This window comes from Leuresthes tenuis, unplaced genomic scaffold (assembly GCF_036924035.1).
Source record: "Leuresthes tenuis unplaced genomic scaffold, fLeuTen1.0.hap1 SCAF_6, whole genome shotgun sequence".
Taxonomy (NCBI): domain Eukaryota; kingdom Metazoa; phylum Chordata; class Actinopteri; order Atheriniformes; family Atherinopsidae; genus Leuresthes; species Leuresthes tenuis.
In genome coordinates, this window is record NW_027325360.1 from 6,339,287 (window position 1) to 6,352,489 (window position 13,203).

The 13,203-nt window shown below is 44.3% G+C and overlaps 12 non-coding genes across 12 annotated transcripts; all 12 read right to left on the reverse strand.

Annotated features, from left to right (window-relative positions):
• Nucleotides 1-111: 111 nt before the first annotated feature.
• On the reverse strand, nt 112-184 carry trnav-cac (transfer RNA valine (anticodon CAC)). The gene has a single exon. It is a non-coding gene; the product is annotated as a tRNA-Val (tRNA).
• A 533-nt stretch (nt 185-717) lies between these two features.
• trnav-aac (transfer RNA valine (anticodon AAC)) lies at nt 718-790 on the reverse strand. The gene has a single exon. It is a non-coding gene; the product is annotated as a tRNA-Val (tRNA).
• Nucleotides 791-2,502: 1,712 nt separating this feature from the next.
• On the reverse strand, nt 2,503-2,575 carry trnav-aac (transfer RNA valine (anticodon AAC)). Its single transcript has one exon. It is a non-coding gene; the product is annotated as a tRNA-Val (tRNA).
• Nucleotides 2,576-3,646: 1,071 nt separating this feature from the next.
• On the reverse strand, nt 3,647-3,719 carry trnav-aac (transfer RNA valine (anticodon AAC)). Its single transcript has one exon. It is a non-coding gene; the product is annotated as a tRNA-Val (tRNA).
• Nucleotides 3,720-5,441: 1,722 nt separating this feature from the next.
• On the reverse strand, nt 5,442-5,514 carry trnav-aac (transfer RNA valine (anticodon AAC)). The gene has a single exon. It is a non-coding gene; the product is annotated as a tRNA-Val (tRNA).
• A 1,071-nt stretch (nt 5,515-6,585) lies between these two features.
• On the reverse strand, nt 6,586-6,658 carry trnav-aac (transfer RNA valine (anticodon AAC)). The gene has a single exon. It is a non-coding gene; the product is annotated as a tRNA-Val (tRNA).
• Nucleotides 6,659-8,380: 1,722 nt separating this feature from the next.
• trnav-aac (transfer RNA valine (anticodon AAC)) lies at nt 8,381-8,453 on the reverse strand. Its single transcript has one exon. It is a non-coding gene; the product is annotated as a tRNA-Val (tRNA).
• Nucleotides 8,454-9,238: 785 nt separating this feature from the next.
• Nucleotides 9,239-9,311, reverse strand: trnav-aac (transfer RNA valine (anticodon AAC)). Its single transcript has one exon. It is a non-coding gene; the product is annotated as a tRNA-Val (tRNA).
• An 809-nt stretch (nt 9,312-10,120) lies between these two features.
• On the reverse strand, nt 10,121-10,193 carry trnav-cac (transfer RNA valine (anticodon CAC)). Its single transcript has one exon. It is a non-coding gene; the product is annotated as a tRNA-Val (tRNA).
• A 799-nt stretch (nt 10,194-10,992) lies between these two features.
• trnav-aac (transfer RNA valine (anticodon AAC)) lies at nt 10,993-11,065 on the reverse strand. Its single transcript has one exon. It is a non-coding gene; the product is annotated as a tRNA-Val (tRNA).
• A 533-nt stretch (nt 11,066-11,598) lies between these two features.
• Nucleotides 11,599-11,671, reverse strand: trnav-cac (transfer RNA valine (anticodon CAC)). Its single transcript has one exon. It is a non-coding gene; the product is annotated as a tRNA-Val (tRNA).
• Nucleotides 11,672-12,470: 799 nt separating this feature from the next.
• trnav-aac (transfer RNA valine (anticodon AAC)) lies at nt 12,471-12,543 on the reverse strand. Its single transcript has one exon. It is a non-coding gene; the product is annotated as a tRNA-Val (tRNA).
• Between the last annotated feature and the right edge of the window lie 660 nt (nt 12,544-13,203).

Below are 13,203 nucleotides of genomic sequence, written 5' to 3' on the forward strand. Positions count from 1 at the left end.
AGATGAGGCTCCCCTCTTATCCTTAGTTATGAATATGTTGATATTGCCATCAGTAACGTGCAGTCATAAATCTTCACACAAGAATGAAATAAAGAGATTCGGAGCTAGTAATGTTTCCGCCCAGTTTTGAACTGAGGACCTTTCGCGTGTGAGGCGAACGTGATAACCACTACACTACGGAAACTGAAGCTGTGCATATCAAACAGATTTTGGGCGGCACGTAGACTGGTGCCTAGGAACAGCTCATAGGAGGTAGGGCGGGATGCTTTTTGTACGATGCAGAACATTTGCCGTTTCTTTTACAGCATGTCAAGAATAGCAGATGAGGCTCCCCTCCTATCCATAGTTATGAATATGTTGATGTTGCCATCAGTACTCATTCTTTGGGAAAGTAGTGTTTCTACCAAAGTCCGTTTCACACCTCAGCATCGGAGAATCTCTTGGAAATCTGCGAAAAAGGACCTTACAATAGAGATTATCTGCTGGAAATTCATTCCCACAGAGTTCCGGAGTGGTGCCTAGGGACAGCTCATAGGAGGTAGGGCGGGATCCTTTTTGTACGATGCAGAACATTTGCCGTTTCTTTTACAGCATGTCAAGAATAGCAGATGCGGCTCCCCTCTTATCCTTAGTTATGAATATGTTGATATTGCCATCAGTAACGTGCAGTCATAAATCTTCACACAAGAATGAAATAAAGAGATTCGGAGCTAGTAATGTTTCCGCCCAGTTTTGAACTGAGGACCTTTCGCGTGTTAGGCGAACGTGATAACCACTACACTACGGAAACTGAAGCTGTGCATATCAAACAGATTTTGGGCGGCACGTAGACTGGTGCCTAGGGACAGCTCATAGGAGGTAGGGCGGGATGCTTTTTGTACGATGCAGAACATTTGCCGTTTCTTTTACAGCATGTCAAGAATAGCAGATGAGGCTCCCCTCCTATCCATAGTTATGAATATGTTGATGTTGCCATCAGTACCTATTCTTTGGGAAAGTAGTGTTTCTACCAAAGTCCGTTTCATTCCTCAGCATCAGAGAATCTCTTGGAAATCTGCGAAAAAGGACCTTACAATAGAGATTATCTGCTGGAAATTCATTCTCACAGACTTCCGGAGTGGTGCCTATGGACAGCTCATAGGAGGTAGGGCGGGATGCTTTTGCAGCATGTCAAGAAGAGCAGATGCGGCTCCCCTCTTATCCTTAGTTATGAATATGTTGATGTTTCGAACAGAGGACATCAACATCATCAGAGGAAAGTAGTGTTTCTACCAAAGTCCGTTTCACACCTCAGCATCGGAGAATCTCTTGGAAAAGGACCTTACAATAGAGATTATCTGCTGGAAATTCATTCCCACAGAGTTCCGGAATGGTGCCTAGGGACAGCTCATAGAAGCTGTGACTGAAGACTGAAGACTGAAGCTGTGCATGCTAAACAGATTTTGGGCGGCACCTAGAGTGGTGCCTAGGGACAGCTCATAGGAGGTAGGGCGGGATCCTTTTTGTACGATGCAGAACATTTGCCGTTTCTTTTACAGCATGTCAAGAATAGCAGATGAGGCTCCCCTCCTATCCATAGTTATGAATATGTTGATGTTGCCATCAGTACTCAATCTTTGGGAAAGTAGTGTTTCTACCAAAGTCCGTTTCACACCTCAGCATCGGAGAATCTCTTGGAAAAGGACTTTACAATAGAGATTATCTGCTGGAAAATCATTCCCACAGAGTTCCGGAGTGGTGCCTAGGAACAGCTCATAGGAGGTAGGGCGGGATCCTTTTTGTACGATGCAGAACATTTGCCGTTTCTTTTACAGCATGTCAAGAATAGCAGATGAGGCTCCCCTCCTATCCATAGTTATGAATATGTTGATGTTGCCATCAGTACTCATTCTTTGGGAAAGTAGTGTTTCTACCAAAGTCCGTTTCACACCTCAGCATCGGAGAATCTCTTGGAAATCTGCGAAAAAGGACCTTACAATAGAGATTATCTGCTGGAAATTCATTCCCACAGAGTTCCGGAGTGGTGCCTAGGGACAGCTCATAGGAGGTAGGGCGGGATCCTTTTTGTACGATGCAGAACATTTGCCGTTTCTTTTACAGCATGTCAAGAATAGCAGATGAGGCTCCCCTCCTATCCATAGTTATGAATATGTTGATGTTGCCATCAGTACTCATTCTTTGGGAAAGTAGTGTTTCTACCAAAGTCCGTTTCACACCTCAGCATCTGAGAATCTCTTGGAAAAGGACCTTACAATAGAGATTATCTGCTGGAAATTCATTCCCACAGAGTTCCGGAGTGGTGCCTAGGGACAGCTCATAGGAGGTAGGGCGGGATCCTTTTTGTACGATGCAGAACATTTGCCGTTTCTTTTACAGCATGTCAAGAATAGCAGATGAGGCTCCCCTCTTATCCTTAGTTATGAATATGTTGATATTGCCATCAGTAACGTGCAGTCATAAATCTTCACACAAGAATGAAATAAAGAGATTTGGAGCTAGTAATGTTTCCGCCCAGTTTTGAACTGAGGACCTTTCGCGTGTTAGGCGAACGTGATAACCACTACACTACGGAAACTTAAGCTGTGCATATCAAACAGATTTTGGGCGGCACGTAGACTGGTGCCTAGGGACAGCTCAAAGGAGGTAGGGCGGGATGCTTTTTGTACGATGCAGAACATTTGCCGTTTCTTTTACAGCATGTCAAGAATAGCAGATGAGGCTCCCCTCCTATCCATAGTTATGAATATGTTGATGTTGCCATCAGTACTCATTCTTTGGGAAAGTAGTGTTTCTACCAAAGTCCGTTTCACACCTCAGCATCGGAGAATCTCTTGGAAATCTGCGAAAAAGGACCTTACAATAGAGATTATCTGCTGGAAATTCATTCCCACAGAGTTCCGGAGTGGTGCCTAGGGACAGCTCATAGGAGGTAGGGCGGGATCCTTTTTGTACGATGCAGAACATTTGCCGTTTCTTTTACAGCATGTCAAGAATAGCAGATGAGGCTCCCCTCCTATCCATAGTTATGAATATGTTGATGTTGCCATCAGTACTCATTCTTTGGGAAAGTAGTGTTTCTACCAAAGTCCGTTTCACACCTCAGCATTGGAGAATCTCTTGGAAATCTGCGAAAAAGGACCTTACAATAGAGATTATCTGCTGGAAATTCATTCTCACAGACTTCCGGAGTGGTGCCTATGGACAGCTCATAGGAGGTAGGGCGGGATGCTTTTACAGCATGTCAAGAATAGCAGATGAGGCTCCCCTCCTATCCATAGTTATGAATATGTTGATGTTTCGAACAGAGGACATCAACATCATCAGAGGAAAGTAGTGTTTCTACCAAAGTCCGTTTCACACCTCAGCATCTGAGAATCTCTTGGAAAAGGACCTTACAATAGAGATTATCTGCTGGAAATTCATTCCCACAGAGTTCCGGAGTGGTGCCTAGGGACAGCTCATAGGAGGTAGGGCGGGATCCTTTTTGTACGATGCAGAACATTTGCCGTTTCTTTTACAGCATGTCAAGAATAGCAGATGAGGCTCCCCTCTTATCCTTAGTTATGAATATGTTGATATTGCCATCAGTAACGTGCAGTCATAAATCTTCACACAAGAATGAAATAAAGAGATTTGGAGCTAGTAATGTTTCCGCCCAGTTTTGAACTGAGGACCTTTCGCGTGTTAGGCGAACGTGATAACCACTACACTACGGAAACTGAAGCTGTGCATATCAAACAGATTTTGGGCGGCACGTAGACTGGTGCCTAGGGACAGCTCAAAGGAGGTAGGGCGGGATGCTTTTTGTACGATGCAGAACATTTGCCGTTTCTTTTACAGCATGTCAAGAATAGCAGATGAGGCTCCCCTCCTATCCATAGTTATGAATATGTTGATGTTGCCATCAGTACTCATTCTTTGGGAAAGTAGTGTTTCTACCAAAGTCCGTTTCACACCTCAGCATCGGAGAATCTCTTGGAAATCTGCGAAAAAGGACCTTACAATAGAGATTATCTGCTGGAAATTCATTCCCACAGAGTTCCGGAGTGGTGCCTAGGGACAGCTCATAGGAGGTAGGGCGGGATCCTTTTTGTACGATGCAGAACATTTGCCGTTTCTTTTACAGCATGTCAAGAATAGCAGATGAGGCTCCCCTCCTATCCATAGTTATGAATATGTTGATGTTGCCATCAGTACTCATTCTTTGGGAAAGTAGTGTTTCTACCAAAGTCCGTTTCACACCTCAGCATCGGAGAATCTCTTGGAAATCTGCGAAAAAGGACCTTACAATAGAGATTATCTGCTGGAAATTCATTCCCACAGAGTTCCGGAGTGGTGCCTAGGGACAGCTCATAGGAGGTAGGGCGGGATCCTTTTTGTACGATGCAGAACATTTGCCGTTTCTTTTACAGCATGTCAAGAATAGCAGATGAGGCTCCCCTCCTATCCATAGTTATGAATATGTTGATGTTGCCATCAGTACTCATTCTTTGGGAAAGTAGTGTTTCTACCAAAGTCCGTTTCACACCTCAGCATTGGAGAATCTCTTGGAAATCTGCGAAAAAGGACCTTACAATAGAGATTATCTGCTGGAAATTCATTCTCACAGACTTCCGGAGTGGTGCCTATGGACAGCTCATAGGAGGTAGGGCGGGATGCTTTTACAGCATGTCAAGAATAGCAGATGAGGCTCCCCTCCTATCCATAGTTATGAATATGTTGATGTTTCGAACAGAGGACATCAACATCATCAGAGGAAAGTAGTGTTTCTACCAAAGTCCGTTTCACACCTCAGCATCGGAGAATCTCTTGGAAAAGGACCTTACAATAGAGATTATCTGCTGGAAATTCATTCCCACAGAGTTCCGGAATGGTGCCTAGGGAAAGCTCATAGAAGCTGTGACTGAAGACTGAAGACTGAAGCTGTGCATGCTAAACAGATTTTGGGCGGCACCTAGAGTGGTGCCTAGGGACAGCTCATAGGAGGTAGGGCGGTATCCTTTTTGTACGATGCAGAACATTTGCCGTTTCTTTTACAGCATGTCAAGAATAGCAGATGAGGCTCCCCTCCTATCCATAGTTATGAATATGTTGATGTTGCCATCAGTACTCAATCTTTGGGAAAGTAGTGTTTCTACCAAAGTCCGTTTCACACCTCAGCATCGGAGAATCTCTTGGAAAAGGACTTTACAATAGAGATTATCTGCTGGAAAATCATTCCCACAGAGTTCCGGAGTGGTGCCTAGGAACAGCTCATAGGAGGTAGGGCGGGATCCTTTTTGTACGATGCAGAACATTTGCCGTTTCTTTTACAGCATGTCAAGAATAGCAGATGAGGCTCCCCTCTTATCCTTAGTTATGAATATGTTGATATTGCCATCAGTAACGTGCAGTCATAAATCTTCACACAAGAATGAAATAAAGAGATTTGGAGCTAGTAATGTTTCCGCCCAGTTTTGAACTGAGGACCTTTCGCGTGTTAGGCGAACGTGATAACCACTACACTACGGAAACTGAAGCTGTGCATATCAGACAGATTTTGGGCGGCACGTACACTGGTGCCTAGGGACAGCTCAAAGGAGGTAGGGCGGGATGCTTTTTGTACGATGCAGAACATTTGCCGTTTCTTTTACAGCATGTCAAGAATAGCAGATGAGGCTCCCCTCCTATCCATAGTTATGAATATGTTGATGTTGCCATCAGTACTCATTCTTTGGGAAAGTAGTGTTTCTACCAAAGTCCGTTTCACACCTCAGCATCGGAGAATCTCTTGGAAATCTGCGAAAAAGGACCTTACAATAGAGATTATCTGCTGGAAATTCATTCCCACAGAGTTCCGGAGTGGTGCCTAGGGACAGCTCATAGGAGGTAGGGCGGGATCCTTTTTGTACGATGCAGAACATTTGCCGTTTCTTTTACAGCATGTCAAGAATAGCAGATGAGGCTCCCCTCCTATCCATAGTTATGAATATGTTGATGTTGCCATCAGTACTCATTCTTTGGGAAAGTAGTGTTTCTACCAAAGTCCGTTTCACACCTCAGCATTGGAGAATCTCTTGGAAATCTGCGAAAAAGGACCTTACAATAGAGATTATCTGCTGGAAATTCATTCTCACAGACTTCCGGAGTGGTGCCTATGGACAGCTCATAGGAGGTAGGGCGGGATGCTTTTACAGCATGTCAAGAATAGCAGATGAGGCTCCCCTCCTATCCATAGTTATGAATATGTTGATGTTTCGAACAGAGGACATCAACATCATCAGAGGAAAGTAGTGTTTCTACCAAAGTCCGTTTCACACCTCAGCATCTGAGAATCTCTTGGAAAAGGACCTTACAATAGAGATTATCTGCTGGAAATTCATTCCCACAGAGTTCCGGAGTGGTGCCTAGGGACAGCTCATAGGAGGTAGGGCGGGATCCTTTTTGTACGATGCAGAACATTTGCCGTTTCTTTTACAGCATGTCAAGAATAGCAGATGAGGCTCCCCTCTTATCCTTAGTTATGAATATGTTGATATTGCCATCAGTAACGTGCAGTCATAAATCTTCACACAAGAATGAAATAAAGAGATTTGGAGCTAGTAATGTTTCCGCCCAGTTTTGAACTGAGGACCTTTCGCGTGTTAGGCGAACGTGATAACCACTACACTACGGAAACTGAAGCTGTGCATATCAAACAGATTTTGGGCGGCACGTAGACTGGTGCCTAGGGACAGCTCAAAGGAGGTAGGGCGGGATGCTTTTTGTACGATGCAGAACATTTGCCGTTTCTTTTACAGCATGTCAAGAATAGCAGATGAGGCTCCCCTCCTATCCATAGTTATGAATATGTTGATGTTGCCATCAGTACTCATTCTTTGGGAAAGTAGTGTTTCTACCAAAGTCCGTTTCACACCTCAGCATCGGAGAATCTCTTGGAAATCTGCGAAAAAGGACCTTACAATAGAGATTATCTGCTGGAAATTCATTCCCACAGAGTTCCGGAGTGGTGCCTAGGGACAGCTCATAGGAGGTAGGGCGGGATCCTTTTTGTACGATGCAGAACATTTGCCGTTTCTTTTACAGCATGTCAAGAATAGCAGATGAGGCTCCCCTCCTATCCATAGTTATGAATATGTTGATGTTGCCATCAGTACTCATTCTTTGGGAAAGTAGTGTTTCTACCAAAGTCCGTTTCACACCTCAGCATCGGAGAATCTCTTGGAAATCTGCGAAAAAGGACCTTACAATAGAGATTATCTGCTGGAAATTCATTCCCACAGAGTTCCGGAGTGGTGCCTAGGGACAGCTCATAGGAGGTAGGGCGGGATCCTTTTTGTACGATGCAGAACATTTGCCGTTTCTTTTACAGCATGTCAAGAATAGCAGATGAGGCTCCCCTCCTATCCATAGTTATGAATATGTTGATGTTGCCATCAGTACTCATTCTTTGGGAAAGTAGTGTTTCTACCAAAGTCCGTTTCACACCTCAGCATTGGAGAATCTCTTGGAAATCTGCGAAAAAGGACCTTACAATAGAGATTATCTGCTGGAAATTCATTCTCACAGACTTCCGGAGTGGTGCCTATGGACAGCTCATAGGAGGTAGGGCGGGATGCTTTTACAGCATGTCAAGAATAGCAGATGAGGCTCCCCTCCTATCCATAGTTATGAATATGTTGATGTTTCGAACAGAGGACATCAACATCATCAGAGGAAAGTAGTGTTTCTACCAAAGTCCGTTTCACACCTCAGCATCGGAGAATCTCTTGGAAAAGGACCTTACAATAGAGATTATCTGCTGGAAATTCATTCCCACAGAGTTCCGGAATGGTGCCTAGGGAAAGCTCATAGAAGCTGTGACTGAAGACTGAAGACTGAAGCTGTGCATGCTAAACAGATTTTGGGCGGCACCTAGAGTGGTGCCTAGGGACAGCTCATAGGAGGTAGGGCGGTATCCTTTTTGTACGATGCAGAACATTTGCCGTTTCTTTTACAGCATGTCAAGAATAGCAGATGAGGCTCCCCTCCTATCCATAGTTATGAATATGTTGATGTTGCCATCAGTACTCAATCTTTGGGAAAGTAGTGTTTCTACCAAAGTCCGTTTCACACCTCAGCATCGGAGAATCTCTTGGAAAAGGACTTTACAATAGAGATTATCTGCTGGAAAATCATTCCCACAGAGTTCCGGAGTGGTGCCTAGGAACAGCTCATAGGAGGTAGGGCGGGATCCTTTTTGTACGATGCAGAACATTTGCCGTTTCTTTTACAGCATGTCAAGAATAGCAGATGAGGCTCCCCTCTTATCCTTAGTTATGAATATGTTGATATTGCCATCAGTAACGTGCAGTCATAAATCTTCACACAAGAATGAAATAAAGAGATTTGGAGCTAGTAATGTTTCCGCCCAGTTTTGAACTGAGGACCTTTCGCGTGTTAGGCGAACGTGATAACCACTACACTACGGAAACTGAAGCTGTGCATATCAGACAGATTTTGGGCGGCACGTACACTGGTGCCTAGGGACAGCTCAAAGGAGGTAGGGCGGGATGCTTTTTGTACGATGCAGAACATTTGCCGTTTCTTTTACAGCATGTCAAGAATAGCAGATGAGGCTCCCCTCCTATCCATAGTTATGAATATGTTGATGTTGCCATCAGTACTCATTCTTTGGGAAAGTAGTGTTTCTACCAAAGTCCGTTTCACACCTCAGCATTGGAGAATCTCTTGGAAATCTGCGAAAAAGGACCTTACAATAGAGATTATCTGCTGGAAATTCATTCTCACAGACTTCCGGAGTGGTGCCTATGGACAGCTCATAGGAGGTAGGGCGGGATGCTTTTACAGCATGTCAAGAATAGCAGATGAGGCTCCCCTCCTATCCATAGTTATGAATATGTTGATGTTTCGAACAGAGGACATCAACATCATCAGAGGAAAGTAGTGTTTCTACCAAAGTCCGTTTCACACCTCAGCATCTGAGAATCTCTTGGAAAAGGACCTTACAATAGAGATTATCTGCTGGAAATTCATTCCCACAGAGTTCCGGAGTGGTGCCTAGGGACAGCTCATAGGAGGTAGGGCGGGATCCTTTTTGTACGATGCAGAACATTTGCCGTTTCTTTTACAGCATGTCAAGAATAGCAGATGAGGCTCCCCTCTTATCCTTAGTTATGAATATGTTGATATTGCCATCAGTAACGTGCAGTCATAAATCTTCACACAAGAATGAAATAAAGAGATTTGGAGCTAGTAATGTTTCCGCCCAGTTTTGAACTGAGGACCTTTCGCGTGTTAGGCGAACGTGATAACCACTACACTACGGAAACTGAAGCTGTGCATATCAAACAGATTTTGGGCGGCACGTAGACTGGTGCCTAGGGACAGCTCAAAGGAGGTAGGGCGGGATGCTTTTTGTACGATGCAGAACATTTGCCGTTTCTTTTACAGCATGTCAAGAATAGCAGATGAGGCTCCCCTCCTATCCATAGTTATGAATATGTTGATGTTGCCATCAGTACTCATTCTTTGGGAAAGTAGTGTTTCTACCAAAGTCCGTTTCACACCTCAGCATCGGAGAATCTCTTGGAAATCTGCGAAAAAGGACCTTACAATAGAGATTATCTGCTGGAAATTCATTCCCACAGAGTTCCGGAGTGGTGCCTAGGGACAGCTCATAGGAGGTAGGGCGGGATCCTTTTTGTACGATGCAGAACATTTGCCGTTTCTTTTACAGCATGTCAAGAATAGCAGATGAGGCTCCCCTCCTATCCATAGTTATGAATATGTTGATGTTGCCATCAGTACTCATTCTTTGGGAAAGTAGTGTTTCTACCAAAGTCCGTTTCACACCTCAGCATCGGAGAATCTCTTGGAAAAGGACCTTACAATAGAGATTATCTGCTGGAAATTCATTCCCACAGAGTTCCGGAGTGGTGCCTAGGGACAGCTCATAGGAGGTAGGGCGGGATCCTTTTTGTACGATGCAGAACATTTGCCGTTTCTTTTACAGCATGTCAAGAATAGCAGATGAGGCTCCCCTCCTATCCATATTTATGAATATGTTGATGTTGCCATCAGTAACGTGCAGTCATACAACTTCACACGAGAATGAAATAAATAATAATAGAGCTAGCAATGTTTCCGCCCAGTTTCGAACTGAGGACATTTCGCGTGTGAGGCGAACGTGATAACCACTACACTACGGAAACTGAAGCTGTGCATGCTAAACAGATTTCGGGGGGCTCCTAGACTGGTGCCTAGGGACAGCTTATAAGAGGTAGGGCGGGATGCTTTTTGTACGATGCAGAACATTTGCCGTTTCTTTTACAGCATGTCAAGAATAGCAGATGAGGCTCCCCTCCTATCCATAGTTATGAATATGTTGATGTTGCCATCAGTACTCATTCTTTGGGAAAGTAGTGTTTCTACCAAAGTCCGTTTCACACCTCAGCATCTGAGAATCTCTTGGAAAAGGACCTTACAATAGAGATTATCTGCTGGAAATTCATTCCCACAGAGTTCCGGAGTGGTGCCTAGGGACAGCTCATAGGAGGTAGGGCGGGATCCTTTTTGTACGATGCAGAACATTTGCCGTTTCTTTTACAGCATGTCAAGAATAGCAGATGAGGCTCCCCTCTTATCCTTAGTTATGAATATGTTGATATTGCCATCAGTACTCATTCTTTGGGAAAGTAGTGTTTCTACCAAAGTCCGTTTCACACCTCAGCATCTGAGAATCTCTTGGAAAAGGACCTTACAATAGAGATTATCTGCTGGAAATTCATTCCCACAGAGTTCCGGAGTGGTGCCTAGGGACAGCTCATAGGAGGTAGGGCGGGATCCTTTTTGTACGATGCAGAACATTTGCCGTTTCTTTTACAGCATGTCAAGAATAGCAGATGAGGCTCCCCTCTTATCCTTAGTTATGAATATGTTGATATTGCCATCAGTAACGTGCAGTCATAAATCTTCACACAAGAATGAAATAAAGAGATTTGGAGCTAGTAATGTTTCCGCCCAGTTTTGAACTGAGGACCTTTCGCGTGTTAGGCGAACGTGATAACCACTACACTACGGAAACTGAAGCTGTGCATATCAAACAGATTTTGGGCGGCACGTAGACTGGTGCCTAGGGACAGCTCAAAGGAGGTAGGGCGGGATGCTTTTTGTACGATGCAGAACATTTGCCGTTTCTTTTACAGCATGTCAAGAATAGCAGATGAGGCTCCCCTCCTATCCATAGTTATGAATATGTTGATGTTGCCATCAGTACTCATTCTTTGGGAAAGTAGTGTTTCTACCAAAGTCCGTTTCACACCTCAGCATCGGAGAATCTCTTGGAAATCTGCGAAAAAGGACCTTACAATAGAGATTATCTGCTGGAAATTCATTCCCACAGAGTTCCGGAGTGGTGCCTAGGGACAGCTCATAGGAGGTAGGGCGGGATCCTTTTTGTACGATGCAGAACATTTGCCGTTTCTTTTACAGCATGTCAAGAATAGCAGATGAGGCTCCCCTCCTATCCATATTTATGAATATGTTGATGTTGCCATCAGTAACGTGCAGTCATACAACTTCACACGAGAATGAAATAAATAATAATAGAGCTAGCAATGTTTCCGCCCAGTTTCGAACTGAGGACATTTCGCGTGTGAGGCGAACGTGATAACCACTACACTACGGAAACTGAAGCTGTGCATGCTAAACAGATTTCGGGGGGCTCCTAGACTGGTGCCTAGGGACAGCTTATAAGAGGTAGGGCGGGATGCTTTTTGTACGATGCAGAACATTTGCCGTTTCTTTTACAGCATGTCAAGAATAGCAGATGAGGCTCCCCTCCTATCCATAGTTATGAATATGTTGATGTTGCCATCAGTACTCATTCTTTGGGAAAGTAGTGTTTCTACCAAAGTCCGTTTCACACCTCAGCATCTGAGAATCTCTTGGAAAAGGACCTTACAATAGAGATTATCTGCTGGAAATTCATTCCCACAGAGTTCCGGAGTGGTGCCTAGGGACAGCTCATAGGAGGTAGGGCGGGATCCTTTTTGTACGATGCAGAACATTTGCCGTTTCTTTTACAGCATGTCAAGAATAGCAGATGAGGCTCCCCTCTTATCCTTAGTTATGAATATGTTGATATTGCCATCAGTACTCATTCTTTGGGAAAGTAGTGTTTCTACCAAAGTCCGTTTCACACCTCAGCATCTGAGAATCTCTTGGAAAAGGACCTTACAATAGAGATTATCTGCTGGAAATTCATTCCCACAGAGTTCCGGAGTGGTGCCTAGGGACAGCTCATAGGAGGTAGGGCGGGATCCTTTTTGTACGATGCAGAACATTTGCCGTTTCTTTTACAGCATGTCAAGAATAGCAGATGAGGCTCCCCTCTTATCCTTAGTTATGAATATGTTGATATTGCCATCAGTAACGTGCAGTCATAAATCTTCACACAAGAATGAAATAAAGAGATTTGGAGCTAGTAATGTTTCCGCCCAGTTTTGAACTGAGGACCTTTCGCGTGTTAGGCGAACGTGATAACCACTACACTACGGAAACTGAAGCTGTGCATATCAAACAGATTTTGGGCGGCACGTAGACTGGTGCCTAGGGACAGCTCAAAGGAGGTAGGGCGGGATGCTTTTTGTACGATGCAGAACATTTGCCGTTTCTTTTACAGCATGTCAAGAATAGCAGATGAGGCTCCCCTCCTATCCATAGTTATGAATATGTTGATGTTGCCATCAGTACTCATTCTTTGGGAAAGTAGTGTTTCTACCAAAGTCCGTTTCACACCTCAGCATCGGAGAATCTCTTGGAAATCTGCGAAAAAGGACCTTACAATAGAGATTATCTGCTGGAAATTCATTCCCACAGAGTTCCGGAGTGGTGCCTAGGGACAGCTCATAGGAGGTAGGGCGGGATCCTTTTTGTACGATGCAGAACATTTGCCGTTTCTTTTACAGCATGTCAAGAATAGCAGATGAGGCTCCCCTCCTATCCATAGTTATGAATATGTTGATGTTGCCATCAGTACTCATTCTTTGGGAAAGTAGTGTTTCTACCAAAGTCCGTTTCACACCTCAGCATCGGAGAATCTCTTGGAAAAGGACCTTACAATAGAGATTATCTGCTGGAAATTCATTCCCACAGAGTTCCGGAGTGGTGCCTAGGGACAGCTCATAGGAGGTAGGGCGGGATCCTTTTTGTACGATGCAG